Genomic DNA, 13,858 nt, shown 5'->3' on the forward strand with positions numbered 1-13,858 from the left:
TAGTAAGGGTACTTGTGAGATTATTTCTTTGCTTGCTTCTTCTTTGTTTGATATCCATTCAGGCAGGTACACTATTATTCCCGAGGACATATACAAATATTGGGGCTTGTCGCAACCCACAACACCTGAGCCTGCACCAGCCCCCGATCGTATCAAGCTCCAGGTTTTCAGTCGGAGCCGCAGGAGCTCGCAAACCAGTGGAACCCTCAGTATCCTCCCGAGTATCGAGGAGAGGGTTATTTCCAGCCATGGCCCTAGACCAACTTAGGACAAAAGCCTAAGCTTGGGGGGGTACGTGTTTCTCACTGACATTACGTTCATGTTCATATACTCATTCCAGTTGTCAGTGTTCATACTTTTTCATTGTACCATCCATGGTAGTTTATTTCTTCTTTTTGTTTTCTTCTTGTGTGTTTCATTAACCTTGAGAAAATCCAAAAAATAGTTCTAGCTTTACCTTCTAGTTTGTTTAGTTGTAGTGTTAAAAGAAAACCCAAAATGATTTTTCGTTCTTCTTTTGCTTGTTGGGGGCTTTCTCGTGTAGATAGTTTTTCTTTCTTCTTTGGGTCGTAAGGAGAACACCACTATTACATGTTGAGTGGCTCTCATATGCATTATCGTTTATCTATCAGAGAGACCATATTACCTTGTCTTCTCCTTAGAGTTATTGCTTGCAGATTCAGCTTAGTCCAATGCACGTGCACTATTATTATTACTATTCACACCGTTCGGTTATGCAAGTGAAAGGCAATAATGACGATATATGATGAAGTGGCGGAGATGGAGAAAAGTTGGTAAGAACTCGACCTATTTTGTTTTTTGTAAATATGATTAGCTCATCATTATGGATTCGGCTTGTTATGGATTGAACATGTTTGCAATGACAATTAGATATTATAGTTACTTATGCCATGCTTAATTAGGTACGAGTTAATAATAGTTTATCTTGAGTACCAACATGCATAGTAAAGTGGTTGTGATGTAGTATGATAGAATGGTATCCTCCTCCAAATGATTCAGAGTGGCTTGAATTGGCACATGTTCACGCATGTAGTTGAAACAAAACCAACATAGCCTCCATGATGTTTATGTTCATGGTGATTTATAGCATACTCATGCTTGCATTCAATGTTAGTTAATCTCAAAGCATGTTTATGACTGTTGTCGCTCTCTAGTTTATCGCTTCCCAGTCTCTTGCTAGCCTCCACTTGTACTAAGAGGGAATACTGCTAGTGCATCCATTTCCAAAAACCCAAAGTTGTTTCATATGAGTCCACCATAGCTATGTATATGCATTATTTACCTGTTGTCCCAAGTAAATTTGCATGTGCCATACTCTAAACCTTCAAATAAATATTATGTTTTGTATGCCTGATGTCACATCCCTGGATTCCCTGTTAGGGTTTAACAACTTGTGCACATGTCTTCTTTCATTGCATCCAAGAAATGGAAATGAACCCAAAGGAAGTGGTGAAATTCAAAGCAAAACCTTAGCCACTTCTTATTCAAAAGAAATCCAACTATTGTCAAAATCAATGAATCCAAAATGGCCATTAGAAAGTTCATCTTTTCTGATAAATATAGAAAACAAAATATCAGAGGTGAAACTTATTTTCAAACTACTTTTGGCATTTTAAATTGAAGTTAAAAGCTACTGAAATCAATTATATATTTGATTTCAAATAATTCAAAGTTTCCAAAAATGTTGAAAACTTTACGAGTAGTTGGAAATATTCCAACTAACACTCTGGTATTTTTCAAACTATTTTTAGGAATAGTTTGGAGCCAAAAATAAATGAAACAATATCAGAAAGAGTAAAAAAGAAAATAGGAAGGAAAGAAAATAGAAAAACTCTACCTGTCGCTCACCTGAAGCCCAGCCCACCTTAGCCTGTCGTCTTCCTCCTGCCAGTCGGAGAAGGAGGTGGCCGCCGCATTCTCCGGCGTGCCCACGCAGCTGCGTGCCTGCCTACCCGCCGCGTTGCGCTGGCGCGAACGGGGATAAGCTCCCCGAGGCCTCCCCGTGCTCATCCCCTCCTCATTCCCCCCCGTTCTCTCTCTCTCTCGGCCGCCATGACCGAAGCTTGAACTCGAGCTCGTCGTCGCTCCTGCCCCTCTCCCTCTCACCTGTGCCGCGCAACAGCTTCGCCGTGATCCCCTGAAGCTCTCCAGCTACTGGCTCGACGCCGAGAAGCTCTGAAACGCCGTGAAGCCATCGTCTTCTTCCTCGGGTAATCGGAGCTCGCCGCCGTCGTTCTCCCTCCTCAGGCCATCCCCGTGCCCACTCTCGACGCCTCTGCACTCCCCATGAGCTCAGGGTCCTTTCCCCTAAGTTTTCCCCCTCGGTCCGTTCCTCTAGACCCCGATTCCACCAGAGCCCGACAAGATCCGCCGCGGGACCTCGTCGCCGGAAGCTCTCCGGTGATCGGCTGGTCCATTTGAGGCCACCAATGGCTTTAGTGCATCGCATAGGTGCTCTAGGAGCTAAGCCCCGCTCGTTTTTCCTTCGGTTTCGTTGATCCCGACATAGCCCGAGCTTCGGCCGGCGCCAAGCTCGTCGTCGGCGTCATCTCCGGCCATTTCATCCCCTGCTGCGTGCAAAAATGGAGCCGCTGGTGAAGTGTCGTTCGTGTGGTGCCCTCCACGTGAAGTTTGGTCATCGGAGATGCATATCCGAGCCCCTCCGCCGTTCTGGTGGTCGCTGGAGGCTCATCGTCGGCGAGATTGACCTCGCCGCCGGTGGATCTGACCCCCTGAGTCTATGACAGGTGGGGCCAGCCCCTGGCTAATTAAGTTTAGAAAAAACTTAAAAATAACTTATTTTATTAACTTAAATAGACACTGAAAGGTGAGTCCTACTCTGTTAATTAACTAATTAAGTTAAATCTAAATTAAAACTGGCCAGAGTCACTGACCAGTGGGTCCCACTAGTTAGGTTTGACTTTCAACGACCAGTTGGACCTGCTGATGTCACGATGTCATGCTGATGCAATAAAGAATTTTCTGTTTAAAAATAATTCCAAATTAAGTTCAAAACTTTGGAAATTCATAGAAAATTGAATATAACTCCGAATTTGACAAATAATATATGTAAATGGTGCTATTTTCATGCTTGAAAAATGAAGTTATGAAACAGCATCAGGTCAAATCAATTAAAAGAATTTGATAAATTATAATTCAAATGATATTTGAATTATGATTTCAAATCAAGATCACCCCAAAGGGTTCTGCTAGTCATCTCAAACCATGCTACATTGCATTTTATGCATCATTTTGTTGCATATGTTTGATATTGATTGATTGTTGTTATTCCGGTAGGCTCCGCCCCTCCGGATACGTCTGATTATCCGACTGACGGATATCACCCCTGTGCTGAGCAACAAGGCAAGCAACCATTTTGATGATCCCAATAAATCCCATGTTCTCGCAACTACTCTTATTTATTGCATTAGGTCAAAATGCTTTCACTGCTTTTATCACGTTAGTTGAACCCAGTTCCTTTGCATGACCTGTCCTTGTCACAGTAAATAGCTGAACCTTGCAACCTAGCATACCTCGTAGATGGTTGAGCCATGATGTGCCTTATCCTGCTATGCATATTATGCTTAGAGTTGTGTATTGTCTGTCATCTGGGTGATGAACAGAATTGTGAGAATGTGTTTAGTAAGTAAAGGTGGTGTGTTGAACCTGATTTGGTAAAGGTACCGGTGAAAGGCTATGTAGGAGTACATGGCGGGTTGTTTCATTGGAACCGTCCTTAGGAACTGAGTTTCGTGTATGTAATCCAAGACAAGATACTACCACATGTTGGGCCCTGAAATATGACCCCGCTCGACTTATTAACCGCTTAGTACTCGGTCCAGGAGTTGCAAGTAGTTTCTGGTGTTTATAGTCAGGCTGGAGACCGTGCGTAGCACTGACCTTAGAGGTGGGCTATGATGCGGTAGGTAGTGGCACGGTGTACCAAGTGGCACCCGGATGGTGGGCTTGGGAACCCTGCGCACATCGTTTGGGGCCGTGGCGGAAACCTCGGCCGGACTTCCGTGCGGGTTACCCTCAGATAGGCGATAGACCTGGACTAAGTATTAGCGTGGTTAACGGTCGTGGCTGACTCCCTCGCTGGGCTTCCGCTTGAAGGTTGCCGAGGTGCATGACATGCACATGGCGATAAGTGGCAAGTGCGTGTGTGAAGAAGTACACCCCTGCAGGGTTATGATCTATTCGAATAGCCGCGTCCGCGGATATGGACTACTTGGATGCATATGTTGTTCATAGATAACTATAATGGCTACTCATAAAATGGTCAACATAAGTGTGATTGTCGTGGATGGCATTTCCGTAGGGAGACGGAATGATTCCACAATGGAGTATTGTTGTGGTGTTAGTGGACTCGTGTGCGAGAAACATACTTGTCAAAACTATTTTAAAAATGCAAGTTGTCTAGCCAAGAGTCAAATGCTCGCTTTCCGCATGAAACCCCACAACTCCTTGATGATACATTGCATGAGTAGATAGATTTCCTAAAGTCTTGCTGAGTACTTTTGTACTCACGTTTGCTTAATAATTGTTGCAGAGGTTGTTAATGACCCTAATGGAGGGTTCTATCTAGACATCGACGACGACGAGTAGCTGGTATCCTAGCTACGATCTCGCCCTAGGATGGGTCTGTAGATAGTCAGGCCATGTGCCTTTATCTTTCCCTCTGTCTGTACTCAGACAGTTTTAAATCTTCCGCTGGCTTGTAAGAATTGTGTGTATAACTTGTGATGATGGTTCGTGAGACCCCTACCTTGTAATATTATGTGTGAGGCTCTTCTGAGCCTTTTAAATAAAGTTTGTATGTTTGTGGTTATGTTGTGATGCCATCGATGTATCTATACATATCGGTATGCCATGCGTACGTGTGTTGTACTTGATATGTATGGGGTTCGAATACCTAGTCGTATGTCTTAATAGCACTCCTTACGGGGAAATGCCCCTTTGTGGTTCCATCGAGCCATGGCAGTTCGCTACTGCTCTAGACACATTGGTTGACCGACATATGTCCTTCTTAGCTGCCATGTCTGTCCCTTTGGGAAATGTCACGCGTTGTAATGGAGTCCTTGTAGCTTGCTATGACTCGTCTACATTCGCTGATGACCGACACCTGCTTTGCTGGGTCATGTATGCCTGTCCCTGTACGGAACTGCCACTTTAGTTTATGACTAGACATGTCGATCCGGGTTCTTTGACATTGGATTGCTAGCGACACAATCGCATACGCGAGTCAAAAGTCGCAAACGGTCCCGGCTAAGGTAAGGCTGCATCTGTGGGGATAACCGTACGTGAGACCGCAAAGAGATGCGATGTGTTACAGGCTGGAATCCTATGGCTTAGGATCGGTGTCCCGACAGCGTTGGTATCAGAGCCTGACTGACTGTAGGATTACTAAGCCAAACTGGTCGAAGTTGAGTCTAGAATTGCTTTAGCTATACATAAGGGAATTGTTTGTGGAAGGGAACGTAAGACTCTTGCTTCTCTTCTCAATTTATTCTATTCTGGTCATCCTCGTCTTTTCTGCGGGGATTAAGGACTAGGTTACATATCTTTCTCTTAGGCTCGTGTTTCCGATTGGTAGATTATAGGACAACGAGTCGAGAGTTACTTCGGGTTTATTTTATTCCAAGGAAAAGAAAGTAAGTTTTGATGACCATGGAATTGAACTTGGTAGTTGAGTGGTTACACTATTCTATTTTTTGGGTTGTCTCAAAATTGTTTTTGAGCATTTACAGCCGTTATGCTGCCCAATTTTTTCTTCAAAGCTCTAATGCTTTTGCATTACTCTCTATTTTCAGATGCCTGGTCGTCCTTCTCATCAGGTGGTTCGTCTGACTAGGTGCATTGATGTGCCCGGTCATACGGCCATGCTAGTCAGGATGATGTCAGTATCCGGTTACCGCTGGTACCCAGAGTACACAGTGGAGGAGTAGTACCGGGATTTTAATCAGAGTCAGTACCTGTGTACTTTTAGGGTATTCCCAGATTACCCTCGAGCTGAGGAGCCGATCCATTGGTCTTATGGATTGGGGGTCACTGTTGACATGGAAGTACAAGATGATGCCTATTCAATGCTGACCATCATGAGGGCTAGACATGCACTGCTGCAGAATTCAGAGTTCTGCTATGTTCCTGCCTCTCAGCCTGGTGAAGAAGGATACCTCAGTGGGGTCTACTTTGATTCCTCTATGGAGGATCCGTTGCTGCAGTCCACTGATGAGATGCCAGAGAATAGAGACAGGGATGCTCGTGCCCTTTGTATGGAGCTCTATGCTACACGTGCCCGTCTGTGGACGGCTTTGACACAACTGGCACCTGTAGTCCAAACAGGGTATGGAGATATGGAGATGCTGAACCCTGTTAGGACCCATCTTCCGGCTCATGTTGACTGGCCTGCTATAGGAGGAGTCACCCCTCTTCGGGGACCTCTACTACCACCAGTCAGGGGACCAAGGCCACACCCGTGTCCTTACGGATCCCAGGGGTCTCAGGCTGGAGTATTTCCTGATCCGCAGGTTGAGCTCCCAGGCCATGGAGGCAATCTTTATGAGATGTTCTATGCGGATGCATGAACCCGTGAGTGGAAGCATAGTATGCTAGTAGTTATACTTCCACAGTCCTGTGTGTCTTGTGGAGTATGCTTGTGTCGTGAGATGAATTCTGGAGGCATAGATAAATAATGTATAGGAAGCTTGGAAAGCCTCTGATGAGTAGTTTCATGTTTTCAGTAGTTTGCTCTTCAGTTAAGGTTGTACTAAACTATGTAATGGTGTGTATGAACCATGGTGTATATATAGCAGTTGCTTGTTACCATGCTGTTCGGATGTTCATTTCCGCATTCCATGTGTTCAGTGCATTCTTAATCCATAGTTAGTGTTGATGTTGATATTGGTCTAAGCTGTGAGTTTGTTTGTCAACATGGTGTTCACCAGGTTGAACCGTGCCCGTGCTCATGGGCAAGGAGAGGGTAGTCAAGCATCATAGGACGAACTGCCTTACCCGCCCTCTCTGGCGGAAGTTATGCTTGAGGCAGAGAGAAACAAAAGGGAGACCAACCGTATGTTAGAGCGTATTGAGCAAAATACGGCTCGTCAACCTAGGAATGATGCAGTGTCCCTCAATGACTTTGTGAAACTGAATGCTCCAAGGTTCCATCACTCCGTTGATCCCCTCGACGCTGATGATTGGCTGTGCAGTATATCGCGCAAGATTCGCTCTACAAATGTTTCTCGGGACGACAAGGTGACCTTTGCAGCGTACTTTTTGGAAGGACCCGCCAATCTGTGGTGGGAGAAATTTCAAGCTATGCGTCCTGCTGGACCAGTAGCCACATGGGCAGACTTTAGTGCAGCCTTCTGTCTGCACCATATTCCAGAGGGCCTGATGGACAGAAAGAGAGAGGAGTTATGTGCATTCACCCAGGGAAAATTGACCGTGGATGCCTATAGCCGCGAGTTCGGTAACCTCGCCCTCTATGCAACTGCGGAGGTGTCGACTGACACCAAGAAGCAAGCAAGATTCCGAAAGGGTCTGAGCCCTGAACTTCGTCGTGATTTGCGCCTCCACGAATGTACAAGCTTTCAAACTCTTGTCAACAAGGCGATCAGTGCCGAGACTGGTCATACCGACTATGAAGCCACAAAGAAGCACTCCCGTGACTCTGGCTCGTCATCTGGTTCCGCGTTTCCAAAATGCAGGCTGTGGGTTCCAAAAAATTCTCTGCCGCCAAGATATACTCCGAGGCCATCCTATGGGGCGCCTCAGACGAATCAGACCAACCCTCTAGCAAAAACCTATGGTGGTCCAGCTAGCAATGCTGCACCACGTGCCAATCAGGTGATCTGTTACAAGTGTGGAGAACCGGGGCACTATTCCTGAGAGTGTCCTTAGAATATGGGTGCCAAGCAACTCGGAAAGTCCACTGGGAAAGGCAAGTCGGGCAAAGCTTACTATGTGAAGCCAACTCCTGCACGTGGCCGTGTGAACTATGTTTCAGCAGAAGAAGCTGCAGAGGATCCCTACGTCATACTGGGTACACTCCTTGTTAATCATCACCCAACGTCTGTTCTTTTTGACACTAGGTCATCTCATTCCTTCATTTCAGAAAGTTATGCACAGTTGCATAACATGTCATTTTGTGATATGCCAATCTCATTGGTTGTCCAAACCCCTGGTAGTAAATGGCAAACATCTAGGATAACCTATGACAATGAAATTCTAGTAGACAGGCTAGTTTTTCTAGACTCATTGATAGCGTTGAAATCTTCGGATATTAATATCATCTTGGGCATGGACTGGATGTCAGCTCACTATGCCAAGATTGATACTCACTCTAGAAATGTCCAGCTTACCCATCCCTCGGGTGAGATAGTAAATGTCTCTACTCGAGTTGCCAAATGCCAACTCTATTCCCTCAATGCCAACCCTCTTCCGGAATTTGAAGACATTCCGGTAGTCTGTGACTTCCCGGATGTTTTCCCAGAGGAACTGCCAGGAATTCCACCTGACAGAGATGTAGAGTTTTTGATAGACCTTGTTCCGGGAGCCGTTCCAATAGCCTGAAGACCATATAAGATGGCACCCCTGGAGCTAGCCGAACTTAAGAAGCAACTAGATGAGGCCTTGAATAAAGGTTCCATTCGTCCTAGCTCTTCTCCTTGGGCTTGTCCCGTCCTCTTCGTCAAGAAGAAAGACGGAACGGATCAGATGGTTGTAGATTATCGACCAGTTAATCTGGTCACCATAAAGAACAAGTATCTGCTCCCGAGGATCAACGATCTGTATGATCAGCTCGCTGGATCCTCGGTCTTCTCAAAAATGGATTTGAGGTTGGGATACCATCAAATCAAGATCAAGAATGGGGACATTCCAAAAATGGCTTTTGTCACTCGTTATGGCCAATATGAGTACACCGTCATGTCCTTCGGTTTAACCAATGCCCCAACCACCTTCTCTTGCTTGATGAATTCAATATTCATGGAGTATTTGGATAAATTCGTTGTAGTATACCTCGATGATATTCTCATCTAGTCGAAGAACGAACAAGAACATGCCGAGCATTTAAGGCTGGTATTGATGAAACTTTGAGAGCATCGCCTTTATGCCAAGTTTTCAAAATGTGAATTTTGGTTACCAGAAGTGACCTATCTAGGCCATGTAATCTCTAGTAAGGGTATAGTTGTCAATCCCGAGAGAGTTCAAGCTGTCCTTGATTGGACTCAACCTGAATCGATTAAGCAAGTTAGGAGTTTTCTTGGTCTAGCGAGCTATTGTCGCCGCTTTGTCGAGAATTTCTCCAAGGTTGCAAAGCCTCTAACTGAACTCCTCAAGAAAGATAAAAAGTTCGAGTGGACACCGCAGTGTGAGCATAGTTTTCAGGAACTGAAAAGACGCCTGACTTCCGTACCTCTGTTGCTACCACCAGATTTCTCTAAGGACTTTGTTATCTACTGCGACGCCTCGCGACTAGGATTAGGTTGCATTCACATGCAGGATCGTCATGTGATTGCATACGCATCTCGAAAGTTGCATCCACATGAGGATAATTATCCCACACATGATATTGATCTTGCAGCAGTAGTCCATGCACTTAAAACCTGGCGACATTACCTTCTTGGTAATCGTTGCGAAATATTCACTAATCTCCAAAGTCTGAAGTATATCTTCCCCCAGCCGGATTTGAATCTCAGGCAAAGACGATAGGTTGAGTTGATCACGGATTACGACTTAGGGATAACTTACACCCCGGGGAAGGCCAATGTTATGGCTGATGCACTAAGTCGTAAGTCTTATTGTAACAACCTGATGCTACAACAAGGTCAACCACATCTCTATGAGGAATTTCGGAAGTTAAATCTTCACATTGTTCCTAAAGGATTCCTTTCTGTCCTGGTGGCTAAGCCTACTCTTAAGGATCAAATCATAGCTGGCCAGAAGCGTGATAAGGGTATATCACGGATCAAGGAGAATATTATTAGCGGAAACGCTAAGGAATTCTCCATGAATGATCAAGATGTTGTGTTCTTCCAGAATCGTCGAGTGGTTCCTAAGAATCCATATCTAAGGCAGTTAATCCTTAAGGAGGCTCATGATTCTCCTCTCACCATTCATCCTGGTAGTACTAAGATGTATCAGGACCTACGCCAGAGGTTTTGGTGGACTAGGATGAAGAGAGAAATTGTTGAGTTCGTTGCTAACTACGACGTTTGTCGTCGAGTTAAGGCAGAACATCAAAGGCCTGCTGGCACCCTTCAACCCTTAGCTATTCCTGAATGGAAATAATATATGTAAATGGATCAGAAAAAATCAAGGAATCCAATGGTGCTATTTTCATGCATGAAAAACAAACTTATGAAAGAGCATCAGGTCAAATCAATTAAAAGAATTTGATAAATTATAATTCAAATGATATTTGAATTATGGTTTCAAATCAAGATCACCCCAAAGGGTTCTGCTAGTCATCTCAAACCATGCTACATTGCATTTCATGCATCATTTTGTTGCATATGTTTGATATTGATTGATTGTTGTTATTCCGGTAGGCTCCGCCCCTTCGGATACGTCTGATTATCTGACTGACGGAGATCACCCCTCTGCTGGGCAACAAGGCAAGCAACCATTCTGATCATCCCAATAAATCCCATGTTCTCGCTCCTACTCTTATATATTGCATTAGGTCAAAATGCTTTCACTGCTTCTATCACGTTAGTTGAACCCACTTCCTTTGCATGACCTGTTCTTGTCACGGTAAATAGCTGAACCTTGCAACCTAGCATACCTGGTAGATGCTTGAGCTATGATGTGCCTTATCCTGCTATGCATGTTATGCTTAGAGTTGTGTATGGTCTGTCATCTGGGTGATGAACAGAATTGTGAGAATGTGTTTAGTAAGTAAAGGTGGTGTGTTGAACTTGATTTGGTAAAGGTACCGGTGAAAGGCTATGTAGGAGTACATGGCGGGTTGTTTCATTGGAACCGTCCTTTCGAACCGAGTTCCGTGTATGTAATCCAAGACAAGATACTACCACATGCTGGGCCCTGAAATATGACCACGCTCGACTTATTAACCGCTTAGTACTCGGTCCAGGAGTTGCAAGTAGTTTCTGGTGTTTATAGTCATGCTGGAGACCGTGCGTAGCACTGAACTTAGAGGTGGGCTATGATGCGGTAGGCAGTGGCACGGTGTACCAAGTGGCACCCGGATGGTGGGCTTGGGAACCCTGCGCACATCGTTTGGGGCCGTGGCAGAAACCTCGGCGGACTTCCGTGTGGGTTACCCTCAGATAGGCGATAGACCTGGACTAAGTATTAGCGTGGTTAACGGTCATGGCCGACTCCCTCGCTGGGCTTCCGCTTGAAGGTTGTCGAGGTGCATGACGTGCACATGGCGATAAGTGGCGAGAGCGTGTGTGAAGAAGTACACCCCTGCAGGGTTATGATCTATTCGAATAGCCGCGTCCGCGGATATGGACTACTTGGAGCCATATGTTGTTCATAGATAACTATAATGGCTACTCATAAAATGGTCAAGATAAGTGTGAGTGTCGTGGATGGCATTTCCGTAGGGAGACGGAATCATTCCATGATGGAGAATTGTTGTGGTGTTAGTGGACTCGTGTGCGAGAAACATAGTTGTCAAAACTATTTTAAAAATGCAAGTCTAGCCAAGAGTCAAATGCTGGCTTTCCGCATGAAACCCCACAACTCCTTGATGATACATTGCATGATTAGATAGATTTCCTAAAGTCTTGCTGAGTACTTTTGTACTCACGTTTGCTTAATAAATGTTGCATAGGTTGTTAATGATCCTAATGGAGGGTTCTATCTAAAGATCGACTATGACGAGTAGCTGGTATCCCAGCTACGATCTGGCCCTAGGATGGGTTTGTAGATAGTCACGCCATGTGCCTTTATCTTTTCCTCTGTCTGTACTCAGACAATTTTAAATCTTCCGCTGGCTTGTAAGAATTGTGTGTATAACTTGTGATGATGGGTCGTGAGACCCCTACCTTGTAATATTATGTGTGAGGCTCTTCCGAGCCTTTTAAATAAATTTTGTATTTTTATGGTTATGTTGTGATGCCATCGATGTATCTATACATATCGGTATGACATGCATACGTGTGTTGTACTTGATATGTATGGGGTTCGAATACCTAGTCGTATGCCTTAGTAGCACTCCTTACAGGGAAATGCCCCTTTGTGATTCCATCGAGCCATGGTAGTTCGCTACTGCTTCAGACACATTGGTTGACCGGCATGTGTCCTTCTTAGTTGCCGTGTCTGTCCCTTTAGGAAATGTCACGCGTTGTAATGGAGTCCTTGTAGCTTTCTACGACTCGTCTACATTCGCTGATGACCGACACCTGCTTTGCTGGGTCATGTATGTCTGTCCCTGTACGGAACTGCCACTTTAGTTTATGACTAGACATGTCGATCCGGGTTCTTTGACATTGGATTGCTAGCGACACAATCGCATACGCGAGTCAAAAGGCGCAAACGGTCCCGGCTAAGGTAAGGCTGTAGCCGTGGGGATAACTGTACGTGAGACTGCAAAGAGATGCGATGTGTTACACGCTGGATTCCTATGGCTTAGGATCGAGGTCCCGACACCTGAATCGCTCATATAGTGACCAGAGGTTTTTAATATCATCGATGTTATGTGGGTTATTCTCACGATATGTGTTGATTCACTAGCATTCAGGAGAAAGTGGCCGGCATTCGGGATGCCCAGTTCCATGATCAAAAGTCAAATCAAAGTATAATAAAAAAAACTCCCCCAGGATTCTTGTTTGTATGGACAGTACCCGTGGATTCGGCCCGCCGTGAAGTGTGGTCGATTGGTGGAGGGGGAGTAAAAACTTTACTATTCTGTTTGGGAACCGCCTATAATGTATCTAGCATGGAAGATATTGAGACCTCTTAGTTGTTATGTTGACAATGAAAGCATACCGCCCAAAATTTTGATTCATCCCTGTTTTAAAAGCTCGAGCTCTCGCTCCTCTATAAATCAATGCTCCCCTCTGCGAAGGGTCTATATATTTTATTTTACTGTTGAGTCATCCTCTTCTTATAAAAAGGCACCAGTTAGAGAGCACCTCCGTCATTTGTATGCTTTGTTATCAATTGATATTGAGAATGAGTATGACTGGATCTCTTTTACCATGAACTACAATGTCTAGTCAGTCCTTGTTCTTCAGAGGTGCTTTGCATTTATGTTTTGTGGTCTCAGAAAGGGCTAGCGAGACACCAGCATATCATATTGTATTATGATTGTTTTGATAAAATTGTTTTCAACCGAGGCTTATTATTATCGCTCGCTAGTTGATTATGCCATTGATATAAGTAAATATGAGACCTAAATATCATTGTGAATGTGGTTAGTCCATAATATTTGGTGAAAATCTGAATACCAGTTAGACATATTTACAACAGAGATCAAAAAAATTTGTAAAAGTTTTTATTTATCACTTTCAGTTTATCAACTGAATTGCTTGAGGACAAGCAAAGGTTTAAGCTTGGGGGAGTTGATACGTCTCCAACGTATCTACTTTTCCAAACTCTTTTGCCCATGTTTTGGACTATAATTTGCATGATTTGAATGGAACTAACCCGGACTTACGCTGTTTTCAGTAGAATTGCCTTGGTGTTATTTTTGTGCAGAAATAAAAGTTCTTGGATTGACCTGCAAATTTACGGAGAATATTTTTGGAAATAATAGCAAATATTGGCGAAAAAATCAACCCGAGAGGGGCCCCCACCTGGCCACAAGCCTGCAGGGCGCACCGCCCCCCTTCCTAGAGCGCACCTTCCTGTCTTGTGG

The sequence above is a fragment of the Hordeum vulgare genome, chromosome 4H, assembly GCF_904849725.1.
Source record: "Hordeum vulgare subsp. vulgare chromosome 4H, MorexV3_pseudomolecules_assembly, whole genome shotgun sequence".
Lineage (NCBI taxonomy): Eukaryota > Viridiplantae > Streptophyta > Magnoliopsida > Poales > Poaceae > Hordeum > Hordeum vulgare.